Here is a 17,707-nt window from a genome sequence, read left to right on the forward strand (position 1 = left end):
TATTTTAATAATTACAAAAAACTGCGCGAAGCGCGGTTATATTTTCTAGTTAAGTTATAAGGCGCGACTTACGAGTGTCTAGTAAAATAATATCCATTACAAAGACAACCAAGAACCATGTATATGGTTTCATACATAATGGTTTTTCGTCCTTAAGCACAAGGACATGAAATTAAATCCACAAAAGTACACGTTTGGGTATCCTTAGGAAAATTTATGAGATTTATAGAACATTTGAGGAGCATTGAGGCGAACCCTAAAAAGATAAAGCTATACTCTATATGCCCTTGTTGGTAACTGGTTTACCATGTGCGCAGTGGAAAACACGGTGTGTTGGGCTCAGAGATTTTAATTTTTTTTATATAAAAAAAACTTTAAATATTCGGATCCATTAACATGCAATACATTAATCATAGATAAATAAAAAGATGAGGATTTACCAGTTGAAAAACTATCAAGAATTCTCGCTATCATTTTGCATCTTCAATGAACATCCAATCCAAAGCAGTTCTTCAAATACTCAAACCAAAATCTTCCAAGATGTATCCCTACACCTCAAGATGTGTGTGGGCACATAGAGTAATGGTAGGGAAAAAATTCTGATTCACAAGATATTCTCAACACATGAAATCTTAGAATATTAGGTCTGAGACAGTTTTCAGTGATAGAGAGAAATAATATGATATATTTTTTCTCTCTATGAAAAGCATAAAATAATCTTATTATTGTTATTATCAAAAGTTAAGTGAAATTATTTCCATCTCCTAGAATTATAAAAAAAATTAATTAAATTTATAATTCAAAATTCAATTTATAAATAAATTATTAAATAATTAAATAAATAAAAGAAATATCCGAGTCCCATTCTTGGACCTTATTACATGCCAACACATCCCTGATTTGAGGGATATGTTCCAACAATTTTCTTTTAATTATTATTTATTAAAAAAATATCTCAATGAGATAACTTATTTATCAGATTAATTAAAAAATAAATATCATTTCAAATTCAAATCAAATTTGAATTATTAAAAATATGTAACATACTGAATAGCTAAGACCGTTACGCTGTGTATTTATAAAAGTGCATGACTTGCTAATAAAGTTATTTAGTTAAAAACGTGTTATTGAAATCATGAATGAACTAGGGTTAAAAGGGTTTTGGTCTCAAAATAAACTTTTCATATAATTAAACATTTTAAACATGGGATCCCAAAAGAAACAGCATTTAAAAACGTGTTTACAAAATTTCTAGTGTACCGACAACCACTAGCCATTCTAAAGGAAAAACAGATGTTTATGGTTCTCCTGTCCCTGTCTCCCCTCAACCGTGGCGGCTGAGAAGTTGTTCATGTACATTCTACTCCCAGAGCTCTCTAAATCAGGGCTGATCAAGTTTGCCCTTGCCTTTACCTGCACTACGAAGCACCCGTGAGAAAAGACCCAGCAAGAAAGCGTAATATCATAACACAAGTACTGATAATAATCATTAACCCTTTAAGCATGTTTAAACATTTAGCAATCCTTAATAAACATATAACTCCTTGACATAAACATGAATTCAAAAGCTAACAATTAGCCATTCAGCATATCATATTCAACAATCAACCATAACAACCAGATTACACAATAAATAGGGTCAACCCCCTTAGGTCGCACCCTTTGTTTACCCCACTGACTCCGGCCCGCTTAAATCGAGCTCAGTGCATAATAAGTTGTCCTCAGCTACCAATGGCCGAGTCGTGCACTATGCTCTAATGTAAACTTTGACACTCTTAGGTCGTTTGTCTACTATTCACATGGCATAATACCATCCTCTATAAGGCATACAAATTAGGGAACCCTTAGTCCTATTATGAATCTACAACTGGATCGATTACAAGAAATGCCCCTTGAGCACGATCTGTCTCCTGAGCCCTAGCTTTTACCTAGTCACAACTAAGATAAGGGATTCCATTAATATTTGAATAAAGGTTTCTGGGTGAAGTTCTAACTTTTGAGACATCGAATTCCACCAAGCATGGTGGTGGAATCGATCCTGAGCACCCTAGGGTAGGTTCCCACGCTTAAAACCTGCAAATAACCAAAAAAGCCCTTAAGCACCGCAACCCTAAAGACCTGCGCCATGGCCCGCCCCCTAAAACAGAGGCTAGGCCTTTCTGACCACAGACACGCATCGCGGCCCTGCCCTGTGGCGCCATGGCGCTTCCCTATGGCATAGCCTCCTTGGCCCTTCTTTGCTTCGCAGGGCCACGACACTCTAGAACAGAGCCGCGGACCAGCCCCTCGTGCCCAGAAAATCCACCATTTTTAACACCCAAACCTTGCTCAAAACCACCCCAAACCATCCTAATTTCAAAATCCTTTGATCACAAACTTCTAACATGATTCTAGTAACATAATCCAGCAAAAACCTAGCTTAGAAACTCATTAAAATCCCATTTTAATTTCCGAAACCCAGAAGCTTAAGAACATAAAAACCAGCCATGAAACACCAGAATTCAACCATTAGATCATAAATTCAAGCTTACCTCAACTGTAGAACCACTTCTCTAAGAAAATTTTGAGCTAACTCCCAAGCTTCCTGCCTTAATTCAACCTTGAAATTAAGAACCTAAGAACCCTTAGATTTCAGCCCCAAAACCTCACAACCAACTAATCGAAAACGAAATTCAGTGCTTACCATAGTTTCTAGTTTGATTCCCTAGCTTCCACTGAGTTAATCCTTCAAAACTCCAGCTCAATCCACTGAATTCCCAGTTGAATCCCCTTAGATTCTAGTGGTTTTCCTTGAGAAAGAAGAAGAGAAAATGAGAGAGAGAGAGAGAGAGAGAGAGAGAGAGAGAGAGAGAGAAAAGGGTCGGTTCTGAGTTTTTTTTTTTTTACTTACTCTATCCTTAGGTAATTAAGTTAATCCCGAGGCTTGGGGGTACCAAAAACGTCCTGAGGGAAAAATGGTAAAATTCCCCAGTATTCCCACCTAACCTTCAATATATCTCCAATTATTTATTTCCATAACCTGATAACCTAAATAACCATACCATACCTGAAATACCCCTTGACTTGCCCAAAGTCAAGTATTAAGCCCCATTGTGACTTTCTCGCTAACTAGCTCTCTAGGATTGCCTCAAGTCGCATGCTGCAGATTTATCCACATAATAATGTGGTTCTCACAATTATAGCATATAATCACATTTACATTCATATAATCTTACAGGCATGCTTATCAAATAATCATGCATTAAATTAATAAATTCACACATAAGCCACTTATGCCCTCTCGGCACACTAATCAAGGCCCTTAAGCCATATTAGTGATTTTGGGTCATTATAAAATATCATTTTTCACATTATTTAAATAAATAATGCTAATTAATTCAAAATTAAATATCTTAATTATTTAAATGGTATTTCCTAATATATAATTTATTTAAAAAAATGATTTTTAAAAAGATAATTTATTATTTTATTAAATTCGAAAATTAATTTGTCTCTGAAAAAATTCTTTCCAAATATGTCATTTTCTTGATTTTTCCCAATTTGAACTCTTTCCTTTAATAGTCTTTGATAGATTCATCTCATGGACTTTTGGACCTATATTTTAAAGCTCCAATAAATTTAGATTATTAATTAAAACTTTTTAATATAATAACCTTAATTTATTAATCTCAATATCCTTCCACTAAAAATATGAGATTGCACTCTTGTAATTATAGACATTTATTTATTGAGTACTTTTAAATATATAAAACGTGTCCCTCGATTTAATCACTATATAAAATTCAATCCTCTATTAATGGTTCATAATTAAAGTAGGAATTAATCACCATTTACCCTATTTAATTATTTCTTGTTTCTGTAAGTACCATTAACTTTACAAGTGAAAGTTAATTTAAAAACTGATTTAGAAATTTGAGCTAAATAACATTTCAGTTCAAAAATCTCACCCTTAAGAGAACCATCATTCAATTCCTCTATGAAATATTCCATATTTGTACATTATGTCCCCAGCCATCTACATCAATGAGTTCACAAAATAAAAGTTTTTAGCTTGATCATTTTGACAAACCATAACAAGTGACTAAAAGAACTCACATGACATAGTTGACTCTTGATTTAGTCAATGATACGGAGTCACGAAAAATGATAAAGATTATAGAATTGAATGTAGTAGTGCTATAACAACACAATGAAGTTATACTAATTCAGCCCCAGAGATTGGTAATAACCTACGTCCACTTAGTGATTTTATTGATGTAAAACCCCAAACACCCGCGATCAGCGAACAAGGGTTCACTGAGTTTCACAAGTCTTGAAGATAGCTACAAGTTATGTGTATAAACTCACTATTTCTCTCTAAATACAAAATATTGTGTGTGAAATAAATGAATCACATGAGTCCTATTTATAGGCTCATGGATGTAAATATGGGTCTTCCTTAACTTGTGTTACAAGCATAACCAAATAGTAACATAAATAATGATGTTTACATAAAAAGATAATTAAATATCCCGAGAATATCTAACTTGTAGCCGTTTCTGAGCGTTTGGCTCGATTCCATGAGCAGCTCTTGTCTTATGCATCTGCACCCCTTCTGTTCTTGCTGCTCAACATATTCCTTGCGCCTATTGAGTAGCTTTTATTTCCTCTTGATACTCTGGTCATTGGTCGACCAGGTCTTCACTAATATCTAGTCACGTGTTATTCATGCGCCTCTTAATCATGCCACATCATCATGTAAATATTTTGGGAAACATTTGCCCCCAAGTTTATTTTAATGCAAACAACATTTAATAAACGTACTCCCCTAACATTCCTGCTGACCGGTCACATTCGACTGTAGTCACGTGTTGTTGCTATTTCCTATTCAATAACCCTCAAATATCATTATTACATGTCCCCTGACCGATATAAATACCCCTGTCCTTCCTTTATTTCAATTTTACTCAACCATTCTCTCTCTTCAATAACATTCAGAAAAACCCCCCAAGAAATTAAGACATTTCAGTATGATCTGAGGCGTCTTCGAGCAACTTCGAGCAAAATCATCTTGATCTCTTCAACAACCCTTAGTCCAAGTAAGTTTTCGAGCCCATCCTCTTAACTTTGTAGCAATTTTCATGCATTTTGGCCATGATTTTTCTGTTTTCGTGATTGGATTTCATATGTTCTTGATGGGGTTTTTTTTTTGTAAATCGAGTTTAGGCCAGAAAACACCCATAAATACTATGATAAAATAGTTATTGTAGGAAATGTAGTGCATACAACAATGTTTAGAATGAGTATTGGGCTTATTTCACTGATTTCAGGTCCAAAATGGAAGTGAAAATTTGTAACGACCCGAATTTGGTAATCGGGCTTAGGGCCTTGATTAGTGTGCCTGGAGGGCAATAAGTGATTTATTATGCTTTAATGTGAATATGCGATAGTGATGCATGTTTAGTGAGTTAAATGTGCATGTGGGCCCCGTCTGGATATTAGGGGTGTGAATGTGATATATGTTGTATATATGTGAAATGTCTGTGCAGCACGATCCGAGACAGTCCTGGGGAGCGGTTAGCCAGAGGGTCACAACGGGGTTGAGATTCCGACTCGGGGCGAGTCGAGGGGTAATTTGGGTACTAGGAGTGTTATAGGATTATTAGGGCATGAAAATAAATGTTTGGAGATATATTTGAGGATAGAATGTCTAGGCGGGAATATTGGGGAATTTTACCATTTTGCCCTCGGGGACGTTTTGGTACCCCGAGCCTTGAGGTAACCCTTTAGACTTAAGTCAAATAAAATAAGATAGGAGAATAGTTTAGAAACTTTAGAAATCGACTCACCTCCTTTCAGCTGAAGATAAACCATATATTTTCTTCACTTTCACCCCCTAAGACAAAACTCAAGGAAACTTTGGTGGAAACTAGCTTAAGCAAGGAATTGGCTGGGGAAAACTAAGGGAACTAAAAGCTTGAAGATTGTAGCATAAGGGGCTGGTTCTAAGGCTCAACTCATCAAGAGGTAAGCTTTTTCATGGTAGTTGTGCTTAAGTTTCAACTGTGTTTTCAAGCTTTGCATGTGGGGGGAATCTAACTTGTTCTTGGGGTTCTAGTTAGATTTTTGTAGTAGACTTTGATGGATTCTGATGTTGTTACTGAGCTATTGCTGGGCTGAAGTATGTGTTTAATATCTGGGTTAGATAGGAGAGTTTTGGTGAGGCTTGGCTTGAAGAAAAGGGAGGAAATTGATGAAGAATTCTGGGTTCAGCGAGGAGTGCCGCGGCCCGTGTGTACGCGCAGCCATGGGAGGCTGAGAAGGTTCATGCATGCCGCGGCGCCTAGTGGGCGCGCCGCGACCCGCGTGGGGGTCAGTGTGGTGCTAGCCTCTGTTTTGAGGCTAGCCGCGACTCTTGAGGGTGGGGCCGCGGCCCTTAGTGCCAGTATGTATTTTTAAGGGTGTTTAGGCCTAGGAATTCAATGGTTAAGGCTCGGGATGGATTTTATCACCCGGATTGATAGAATTCAAGGTTCCGGAGGTTAGGGTTGTGGCTTGAAGTCATTCATTGGATTAGAATTTGATGACTGAATATTGGTGATGTGTTGTGACTAGGAATTTTGACGAGGCTCCAGTTGGAGGACTGTGCTCGGGACATCAGTGCTCAGAAAGCTCGGAACTCAGGTAAGAGAACCCTTGTTCCCATAGAGCTTGTGTACAGGGCTGAGCCCAATGTATTTGAATGGATTGATATGCAGCGCTGAGCCCAGTGTGTTTGAATGGATTGACATGCAGGGCCGAGCCCAATATGTTAGAACTGCGGGGCGTAGCCCTTTATCTGATTATGCTAGAATTATATGCTTGCTTGTTATGCTTTGTGAATTATAATGTGAATGGTCGGCTTGAGCCGGGAACGGTGTAGATCGAGAACGGCGAAGGGCCGGGAACGGCGTTGGGCACGTTGAGTGCAAGGCCGAGAACGGCAAGGGGCCGGGAGCCGCACTGAGCACGTGGAGTGCGAGTTGCCAGGGCGAATCCCTAGAAGGATACTTGGGATATCCTCACGGCATGGTCCGCGAACCCAGGGCTTGGTAAATGCCTGGGACGGCTAGGCCGTACGTGTTTAGCCATTGGTGGCATGTTTATATGTTCGATATATGTGTTGCATATGTTATCTGCTTGTGGGTTCTCTTGCTGGGCTTCGGCTCACAGATGCTCTGTGGTGCAGGTAAAGGGTACAGGGGTGATCAACCAACCATGAGTATAGCAGGCGTGAGGCGGCGTGTACATGTTTGGCCTGCCTGGCGGCCACGGCCAGAGGATTTTTGGGAGATGTTTGTAAATAAACTTTGATTTTTTCGTCTAGTCGACTTGGTTTAATTAATATGTTGTAAACATTTCTAAACTATACTTTGGGATCCCAAGTGTAAACCTTTTATGATTTTCTATGGGAAATTAGTATGTCTAAGGTTTTTTCTCTGTTTATAGCTTAATCACACTGTTTGATCTAAAACCTCGATTAGCGAGATGAAAGCACGTTTTTAAACTCACTTGGTAATGACTCTAAGGAAGTAGGGCGTTACAACTTGGTATCAGAGCGAGCCAAGGTTATTGGTTCTGGAGATTGACCGAACATGTACAGACGCAGTCAGTGACAGGCTTAACTCAGGGTTGGTTGGTAAGATTCGTTAATATGTCTGAATATGTATTTGAATGCCCTGTTTGCCTGCTTATCTTGTATATAGAGCATGATGAATGAGTTAGCATATGCATGGGATACTGATAGGGCTTGGCCCTTGACTATTGCGTGATGAGATTGGAGTGTGCTGAATAGCATTGCTAATGCATGTGGATGAATATTGGGATAATAGTTTGCATACTAAGTTTGTGTGGTTAACTGCCTAAATTGAATTCATATGTAATATCTGTTTATTGGCTTGTTGGAGGCATAGTGAAGCAAGAGTATACTTAGTTGTGATATAATTGGGTAGCTAAATGTTTGGTATTGTGAGTTTAGCTTAATATGCTCTATGTGTGTATGAACATTGTGATTTTTGGACCTGGATGTGGTTGGGTTCGGAGTGTGAGCCTCAAGGTAGAGAAGTTTAGTCAATAGTGGCAGATGAACTCAGATTGTTTGCATCCGGGATGGTTAAGTGGACTTGGCATCGTAATACATGAGAGTTGCAGATGATAGTTGGGGTTGGAATCTCCATCTACCCTGAAAGTCCGGAGATGTCTGTTAGAATGTGAGTAAATGGTAGCGGTACGGTATTAGGATACAGACAAATAAAGGATAGTAATTGGAAGGCTTGAGAGGCGTTAACCTCTGGTTGGAGAGGGAAGTTTGGGTTGCCTGGGAAATTGTTTAGTGATGGATAAAGCTAACTTCATTCTTGGTTATATGGAGTTGAAAGGTCATAACTAAATGATTGTGCTAAGTACTTGTGACAGGAGGATACCTGGAAGTGGTGTTCAGGTTGAGATATTGGCATGATGGGTTGGAAAGAACTCGAATGGGGATTCGATAAAAGAGGTTACAAGGACGGGAAGATTAATAAATTTATGAGCTTGATTTGAAATGATAAGACAACGACAACCTGTGTTAGTGAGTGTTAGGGGTTGGATACCTCACTTTGGAAATTTATACAAATGCTGGTGGTTGGAAATAATGACCCACGTAAGGATTAAATTCTGGAATGATTCTGGGTGACAGGGTCGCTCCAGTGTACTAGATCTTCGGTGGTATTTGAGTAGCAGAGAGAGCTATGTTATTTGAGATTTGTGGAATGAGGTAAAGAGCATGAGTGCTACAGGGCAAGGGATGTGAAAGACAGTGCTTCTATTGGTAGAACCCAGTAAGGACAAATTCTCAGTGTTTGAGGTAGAAGGACCTCAGATAGTGCTCGGGCACCTAATTCGTGGTTGGAAAGGAGCGTGATTGAAGAGGTAGTTATCAAGATGGTGATAGGAACCAGGGAGGTTATTTGGTATGTACCTGAGGGAGAGGACGCCACCTGAGAGGATGTCGGGTGGGGGCGCGACCTCTGAAGGAAATGATTCGGTATGTTAAGGTGGATTCTCCGTGGTAAGGGAACGAAAGACTAGAATGCCTCGTTACACTCGAAGTTTGAGGCTGATTCCTCGAAGATGAGTATTTAACTGGATGTTTTATGTTTTAAGTCATGTAATGAGCTAGAGGAACTCAGTGTTGAGAATGTTCTGAGAGAGAGTTGTACATAGAGAGTTTTCCTCAAGGGTGCTATGTGAGAAGCTGAGGATAAGAGCACTTATTGCGGAGGAATAAGGAACTTCTGGCAGATGAATTGGGATACAAGTAATTAAGAAGTTCATAGTGAGAATAATAAAGTTCGTCTTAAGAACGCCGCAGAATGTGGCGGAGTGGAAGTGGATCTGCTAAGAGACAACCATGGATTTTAAGGGGTATCATTTCGAGTACTTTAATTGGACAGAATGAAAGCTGAGTTAATCAGTGGGAAACTTGTATAGGTATATAAGGAAAGCTTGGGGTTATTATAGAGTCGGACTACATGTAGATTTGGTATCAGGAATGTTGTGGAAGACGGCACTGGCTGACAGAAAGAATTATCTGAAGCAATTAAAGAAATTTGACCTTGTATTAGTCGGAGCATCCTATGATAAGAATTGTTGGCATCAACGGTTAAGAATGAAAAGTTTGATATTGGGTACAAGATGGGACAATGTCTCCAGGAGTTGATTTACGACCTGGTTATCACCAGCTGGAGATCAAGGAAAGAGACATTTCCGGAGTCTTTATTCTGTACTGAGTAAGGTGTGAGGAGTTGGTAACAAAGATTCTAGAATGGTATAAGCTACAACAGCACAGGTAAGCTCTTAAGTAGAGAATATCGGAATGGTGTGAGCAAGTCTCCTTTAAGTTCACGAGCAGTATATATGGACTACCTCCAGACGGAAATGGAGAGCGGTTGACTATTATGCTGAAGACGTTAGTACCAAGAAAGCTGGGTCACAGGTAAGGTTCTACGAAGTGTCAGTTTGGGTTTCATTGGGAGTACTCAGAGTAGAGCTACAAGAAGAAAGGACAGGTATGAGAAGATTTGGTCTGAAGTCACGAAGAAGTTAATGAAGAACATCTAAAGAACAAGAAGCATAACAAGGCTGGCAAGCGCGTCATCTATCGCATAGGTATCTCCGCAGACAACTACATCAGAGATGGGAAGAACGGTAAAACTTGGGGTTAGACAGAATGAATGGTGTCAAATTAGAATTCAGAAGATAAGGCAAGAGTTGATTGGTATCTGGTGATGCAGAAATATGTGTGTGTTATGGTTAGATATAGAGGATAGCATAAAGGACCTGATCTATGGTGAGAGTATGAAATCGTGGGGGTACGCCATAGGTTGGGCACACCCAGGCTTAGATTGGCGCGAGGATGGGTCGAACCTCGCGGGAGGTAAAAGAATGGAACATGGTTGATATACTTGGAATGTTAAGTTGACAGTTATGCATAGCATAAGGTACATGAGTGTTGGATTGTAAGTAAGAAAGATAATTTTGAGACTGGAATTTAGTGGAACGCAGCAGATAGAAGATTGATGTTATAAGTTTTCGATTGTGCGAGGAGGAGACTTATTATGAGGTGGATCTCTTACTTGGTAGGTGTGTATCGATTAGTAGAGCGCCACAGGTTTCAATGGAATGGATAGGATAATGATTGCAACTGGTATAGTGTTAGTGTGTGGTGATGAATGCATATGTTTCCTTTGGATAATGGAATCCAAAGCTTGGGTTTTGTGGAAACAGGGAAGAGCCCTACGAGTATTATACGAGATAAAGTACAAGAACCAGATAAATGGGCCAAGGAGAGTTTGATGTGGAGATGGGAATTATAAGTGGGTGTTGTTTCACCTCTTAGGGTTTTTGGTACTGGGAGGTTTTAGCTGAGGGCAGAACCTGAGATACTCTAATATTGGGAAGTAAAATAATACGATGATAGGTCATAAGAATGGATCACATTAGACTGTAAATAAGGTGATGGGTCAGGGGAGAAGTTGTAACTCATCTGAATGAGATAGCCTACTTTGGTTTGTATAAATTGGTAATGAAATAGGGCATTGGTAATGGCAAATTGAGACCCTAAAGTTTCTAAGTTATGGAGAGGGACCCGAGATCGAAGTAAACAGAGTAGTAATCTGGAATTACTGACAGGTTGCAAAGAGGATAGAAATCTGAAGGCTTAACAAATATGTTAAGGGTTTAAGCGTTGAATGTGCAACTTTTAGAGTATCAAGGGAAGTGTACTCTTTGATGAGACAGTCACGGTATTGGATGCTGAAGTACAGCTAAGGTGACAAGGCATGAGACTTGGTAGAATAAAAACAGAGAATAACGAGTTAATGGACACTGTGGTTCAGTAATAATTAAAAGGAAAAGCAAAGAGGATGTTGGAATTCTTAGGGCAGGGGATGTCTGCCTATCTGAAAGTTTATGGGAACCTGCAACTGTTAACTTTGGAGTACGGGGTTCCAGAAAGGGAGTTATGATTTTCGTTCGACAAGAGTTCTAAAGTCGTATTAGGGATTTGGTTGCGGGCCCATAAGTTGATCCTACCCTGGTAAGGATGATGATTCATAAGTATTTTGACATTAAGAATAATCAATGAAGAGACTGATGAGAATTAAGCAGACACTGGAGTTCTGTAGATTTAATGTATAAGTAAAAGTTAAAGAAGTATGGTTATCATATAAGATATTGTGGAACAAGATTGTACTTGCGCATGGGTGCTATTAATGATTAAGGGTAAAGGCATTGGACCTTGGGAATTGTCATCAGAGGTATGAGGTATACAGCCTGATGTGCTTAAGTAAATTTCAAGGATGAAATTATACTAAGGAGGGGATAGTACAAAGTCTTGCGGAGCAAGACCACCGCCTTGGTAAAAGTGCTGAGGAGGAACAGCAAGATTGAGGAAGTGACATGGGAACTTGAGTCAGAGACAAGGGAGTGGTATCTCGAGTTGTTCAGGTAATTTCGGGGATGAAATTCCCATAAGGAGGGGATAGTTGTAACGACCTGAATTTACTAACCGGGCTTAGGGCCTTGATTAGTGTGCCTGGAGGGCAATAAGTGATTTATTATGCTTTAATGTGAATATGCGATAGTGATGCATGTTTAGTGAGTTAAATGTGCATGTGGGCCCCGTCTGGATATTAGGGGCGTGAATGTGATATATGTTGTATATATGTGAAATGTCTGTGCAGCACGATCCGAGACAGTCCTGGGGAGCGGTTAGCCAGAGGGTCACAACGGGGTTGAGATTCCGACTCGGGGCGAGTCGAGGGGTAATTTGGGTACTAGGTGATACGAACCACACCAACGATTGTGGTGAAACCCGACACCAAATATGGCAGCCACCAAGAACACACGCAATGGGAATGAAGAACCGCGACCCAATGCTTAGCCAAGCACGAACCTTGGTATGAGGAAGACGCCACAAATGAGGATGGGAATCCGTTTGATAAGTCGGATTGAACGCCACAAGGAATACCCTTGATAAGTTCGAATAGTCTCTTCAAGAACTCAAGAAGAAAACCTCTCTATTTTCATTTCATCAAAATCAGCTTTTTCCAAACATTTTCAAGCCCTCTTATGGCCGCAATTGCATGAAAGAAAAGCCCCTTTGTCTTCCTAATGAAAACCCTAACAATCACAAAAAAAAAAAGACTCTTGGACTCACACAAGTCAAGTGTTTGACTTTTCACAAGATAAAAACAAAGACTAAATAAAACGTGATTAAGTGACTGATTAAAATAAAAATACAAGATGCCAAAATCCAATAAGACTCATTACAAAATATTGATCAAGCTCCTAAACTGGTGTCCTCATCATTCCCCCCCTCTTGACTTGGATCAACTGGAACTTGACTTGGATCTTTAGTCTTGGTGTCCTCATCATTCCCCCCCTCTTGAGAAAGATTTGACCTCAAATCGTCACCTGCATCAAAAGGACTCAAATCAGAAACATTAAAAGTAGCACTAACAGTATGCTCACCTGGTAAATCGAGTCTGTAGGCATTGTCAGTGATCCTTTCTAGCACTTGAAACGGCCCATCTCCTCGAGGTAGCAATTTGGAACGTCTTTGTGCTGGGAATCACTCTTTCCTCATGTGTAACCATACCCAATCACCGGGATCAAAAACCTGCTTGTGACGACCTTTGTTAGCATCAAGTTGGTTAGTGTTTAAAAGAGCCTCCTTGTACATGAGTAAATTCTTTGGCTGTTTTGTACACAATGCTTGCTTAACCTCACTTTTTTTTGCATAAAAATTATTTTGTTTTCTCTCTAATTTTCCCTCATTGATCGAACTCTTCTCTTTTTTTTCTCTCACTTGATTCGACCCTTTTCTCTCTTTGTCTCTCTTTTTTCTCACTCTCATTCATCTTTTCACTCTCCTTCTTTTGCTCACTCAATTTTTTTTTATCACTCAATTTTTGCAACCTCACTTGGTCTTCATATACTTGCTTTGGCGTCAATGGAGCTAGAGTGATTGTTCGTTGACGGAACGTGAATGAGTACTTGTTGGTGAAGCCATCATGCTGGGCTCGCCGATCAAATAGCCAAGGCCTTTCTAGAAGGAGGTGTCCAGCTTGCATTGGAACCACATCGCACAATACCTCATCCTCATATTTGCCAATTCGAAATGATACCATAACCTGTTTTGTAACCCTCACTTCACCACTATCATTCAACCACTGCAACTTGTATGGACGAGGGTGTTTAAGCATTGGGAGCCCTAGCTTTTCAACCATGGAAGAACTAGCAACGTTAGTGCAACTACCACCATCAATAATAACACTGCATACCTTGTCTTTCACATGACAACGAGTGTGAAAGATGTTCTCCCGCTGCACCTCTTCTTCCTCTTCTTTTGCCTGCAAATTTAAGGCTCGTCGTGTGACTAGTGCAAGCATCTCACTAGATTCTGCCCCCAACTCCTCACCACCCATAGAAGCGTCCTCCAATGGTGGCATGTCATCAAGATCATCTTCCTCTTCGAAATCTATCTCCCCATTATCCTGAATTACCATAACTCGCTTGTTTGGACATTGGCTAGCTATGTGTCCTCGCCCCTGACATTTGAAACATTTTATCTCACTAGAACGGGACGAAGTAGGGGCTGTTTTACCTTGAGGGGTCGTGGCTGTTGTGGCTGGTTTTGGTGTAAAGGATGAAGTAGGCTGGTCTTCTTTCCTTGGATAGTTCGACCTCCAAGGTGTTGTACTTGGATTGTGTGGGCTCGGTCTTGGTTTTGAACTTGTACTACCCTTCTTGAGCTGCCTCTCAAATTTGATTGCCATATGCACCAAATCTTCCAATTCCACATAATGGTGTAGCTCAATTGGATTGGCAATCTCTCGGTTCAACCCATTCAAAAACCTTGCCATTGTTGCCTCCCGATCCTCTTCCACATTGGCTCTAATCATAGCCATCTCCATCTCCTTGTAATACTCATCAACACTCTTGTAACCTTGACGAAGACCTTGCAACTTAAGGTATAGATCTCGATAATAATGAGATGGTACAAACCGTCGCCTCATCACCCTCTTCATAGCCTCCCAAGTGTCAATGGCACGATCTCCATTTCGCCTCCTGTTGATGCACAACTGATCCCACCAAACAATAGCATAATCAGTAAATTCAATGGCAGCTAGTTTTACCTTCTTCATGTCAGAGTAGTTGTGACAATCGAAAACCAACTCCATCTTCTTCTCCCACTCAAGGTATGCTTCAGGATCACTCTTCCCCTGAAATGCTGGAATTCTCATCTTGATATTTCCTAAATAATTATCTACCTGGTTCCTAGCTTCTCTATCCCGACCATACCTCCTATGGTTACCCGCCGACATCCTATCAAACTCTTCATCAGAAACTACCCCTTCCAAATCCCATTCATTCTCATCCTCCCTTTGGTACACCCTATTCCTCCGTGGCCTCCGTTGTGTTCCCTCTTCTACCCTATCCAACCTCCCATGTATTTGTTCACACTCCTCCCTCATCATCCTTCGCATCTCCCCAATTAATGCTTGCATTTGTAGATTCGGAACCTCAGGTGGCGGAATATCATTGCTTGCATTTTTCTTTGGATTTTGTGCCATGATGGAAATCTGCAAAATAAGGTTAGAATAATATGGAGAAAAGACCTCACCACACTCCCTCACGTGTTTCGCTCGAACAATATTTTCACTCAAATCCCCTCGTGTTTCACTCAATTTCAATGGCTTTTACCCTCAAATAGGCTCACACCTCTGCCTTTTTCCACTCGTATTCTTCTTTAAGTTCTTTCAAAACTAATCCAACGGTAATATGGAGTATTCAAGCAGCAAATCCAACTAAACAAACCAAACGAACGCCGACGAAAACTGGTGAAAAAATGACGAAAAATGATGATTTTTGGAACACTTGTGTGGGGTTTTGGCCAAAAGGCCTCTAGACCTTAGGGAACAAGAATAGAACAAAAAAATTTAAGAGAGGTTTCCAGACTTTTTTTTTTTTTTTTTGGGTTCGGATCCCTTGAATTTTCCTTTTCTTTCTTCCCCTTTTTTTTTAAATGCAGGTACAAGACACAAGAAGAATCAGAATTGGTGGAACTACAATGATTTGAAAACAATACAACTCGGATTGCACAATAGAATAAGAGTAACTCATGCAAAATTCATATATTTCACAACAAGAGCAAGAGAACTCAATCCCAATTTCGGATTTCACAATAAGAACAAGATAACTCAATCCCAATTCTGATTTCACAACAAGAACAAGAGAACTCAATACCAATTTTCGGATTTCACAATAAGAACTAGAGAAAACCAATGCAAATTCAGATTCCACAATTAGAATAAGAGAAAACTCAAAGCCCTAATTCACGTTAAGAACCCTAATTCACGATTTCAGAAAAAAAAAAGATGGATTTTCAACAACCCTAATTAAAACGCACCAATTGAACAAAGAATCGAAAAGAAAAACAAAGGAATTGAAACTTTGTGTAGACTAGTTTCGGATTTCAAGGGATTTCACAAAGAAATAATGGAAACTTTGGAAATAAGGAAATGATTGAACAAGGAAACAATTGAAATAAGGAAATTAACTATAGTAGTTTCGGATTTCACAAGAAAAAAAAAACAAGGACAAAGAACTCAAAAACACGACTAGATGATGAATTATTTTTTTATTTTTTTATTTCAGAAACCCTAATAATGAAAAATGAATTGAATAGAAAACAAAAATGAAAAGGATAGGCCAAACCGGATGATCCTAAGCTCTGATACCAACTGATACGAACCACAGCAACGATTGTGGTGAAACCCGACACCAAATATGGCAGCCACCAAGAACACACGCAATGGGAATGAAGAACCGCAACCCAATGCTTAGCCAAGCACGAACCTTGGTATGAGGAAGACGCCACAAACGGGGATGGGAATCCGTTTGATAAGTCGGATTGAACGCCACAAGGAATACCCTTGATAAGTTCGAATAGTCTCTTCAAGAACTCAAGAAGAAAACCTCTCTATTTTCATTTCATCAAAATCAGCTTTTTCCAAACATTTTCAAGCCCTCTTATGGCCGCAATTGCATGAAAGAAAAGCCCCTTTGTCTTCCTAATGAAAACCCTAACAATAAAAAAAAAAAAAGACTCTTGGACTCACACAAGTCAAGTGTTTGACTTTTCACAAGATAAAAACAAAGACTAAATAAAACGTGATTAAGTGACTGATTAAAATAAAAATACAAGATGCCAAAATCCAATAAGACTCATTACAAAATATTGATCAAGCTCCTAAACTGGTGTCCTCATCATTCCCCCACTCTTGACTTGGATCAACTGGAACTTGACTTGGATCTTTAGTCTTGGTGTCCTCATCACTAGGAGTGTTATAGGATTATTGGGGCATGAAAATAAATGTTTGGAGATATATTTGAGGATAGAATGTCTAGGCGGGAATATTGGGGAATTTTACCATTTTTCCCTCGGGGACGTTCTGGTACCCCGAGCCTTGAGGTAACCCTTTAGACTTAAGTCAAATAAAACAAGATAGGAGAATAGTTTAGAAACTTTAGAAACTGACTCACCTCCTTTCAGCTGAAGATAAACCATATATTTTCTTCACTTTCACCCCCTAAGACAAAACTCAAGGAAACTTTGGTGGAAACTAGCTTAAGCAAGGAATTGGCTAGGGAAAACTAAGGGAACTTAAAGCTTGAAGATTGTAGCATAAAGGGGCTGGTTCTAAGGCTCAACTCATCAAGAGGTAAGCTTTTTCATGGTAGTTGTGCTTAAGTTTCAGCTGTGTTTTCAAGCTTTGCATGTGGGGGGAATCTAACTTGTTCTTGGGGTTCTAGTTGGATTTTTGTAGTAGACTTTGATGGATTCTGATGTTGTTACTGAGCTATTGCTGGGCTGAAGTAAGTGTTTAATATCTGGGTTAGATAGGAGAGTTTTGGTGAGGGTTGGCTTGAAGAAAAAGGAGGAAATTGATGAAGAATTCTTGGTTCAGCGAGGAGCGCCGCGGCCCTAGGAGGGGTGCGCCGCGGCCCGTGTGTACACGCAGCCATGGGAGGCTGAGAAGGTTCATGCACGCCGCAGGGCCTGGTGGGTGCGCTGCGGCCCGCGTGGGGGTCAGTGTGGTGCTAGCCTTTGTTTTGAGGCTAGCCGCGGCTCTTGAGGGTG

This window comes from Humulus lupulus, chromosome 8 (genome assembly GCF_963169125.1).
Source record: "Humulus lupulus chromosome 8, drHumLupu1.1, whole genome shotgun sequence".
Lineage (NCBI taxonomy): Eukaryota > Viridiplantae > Streptophyta > Magnoliopsida > Rosales > Cannabaceae > Humulus > Humulus lupulus.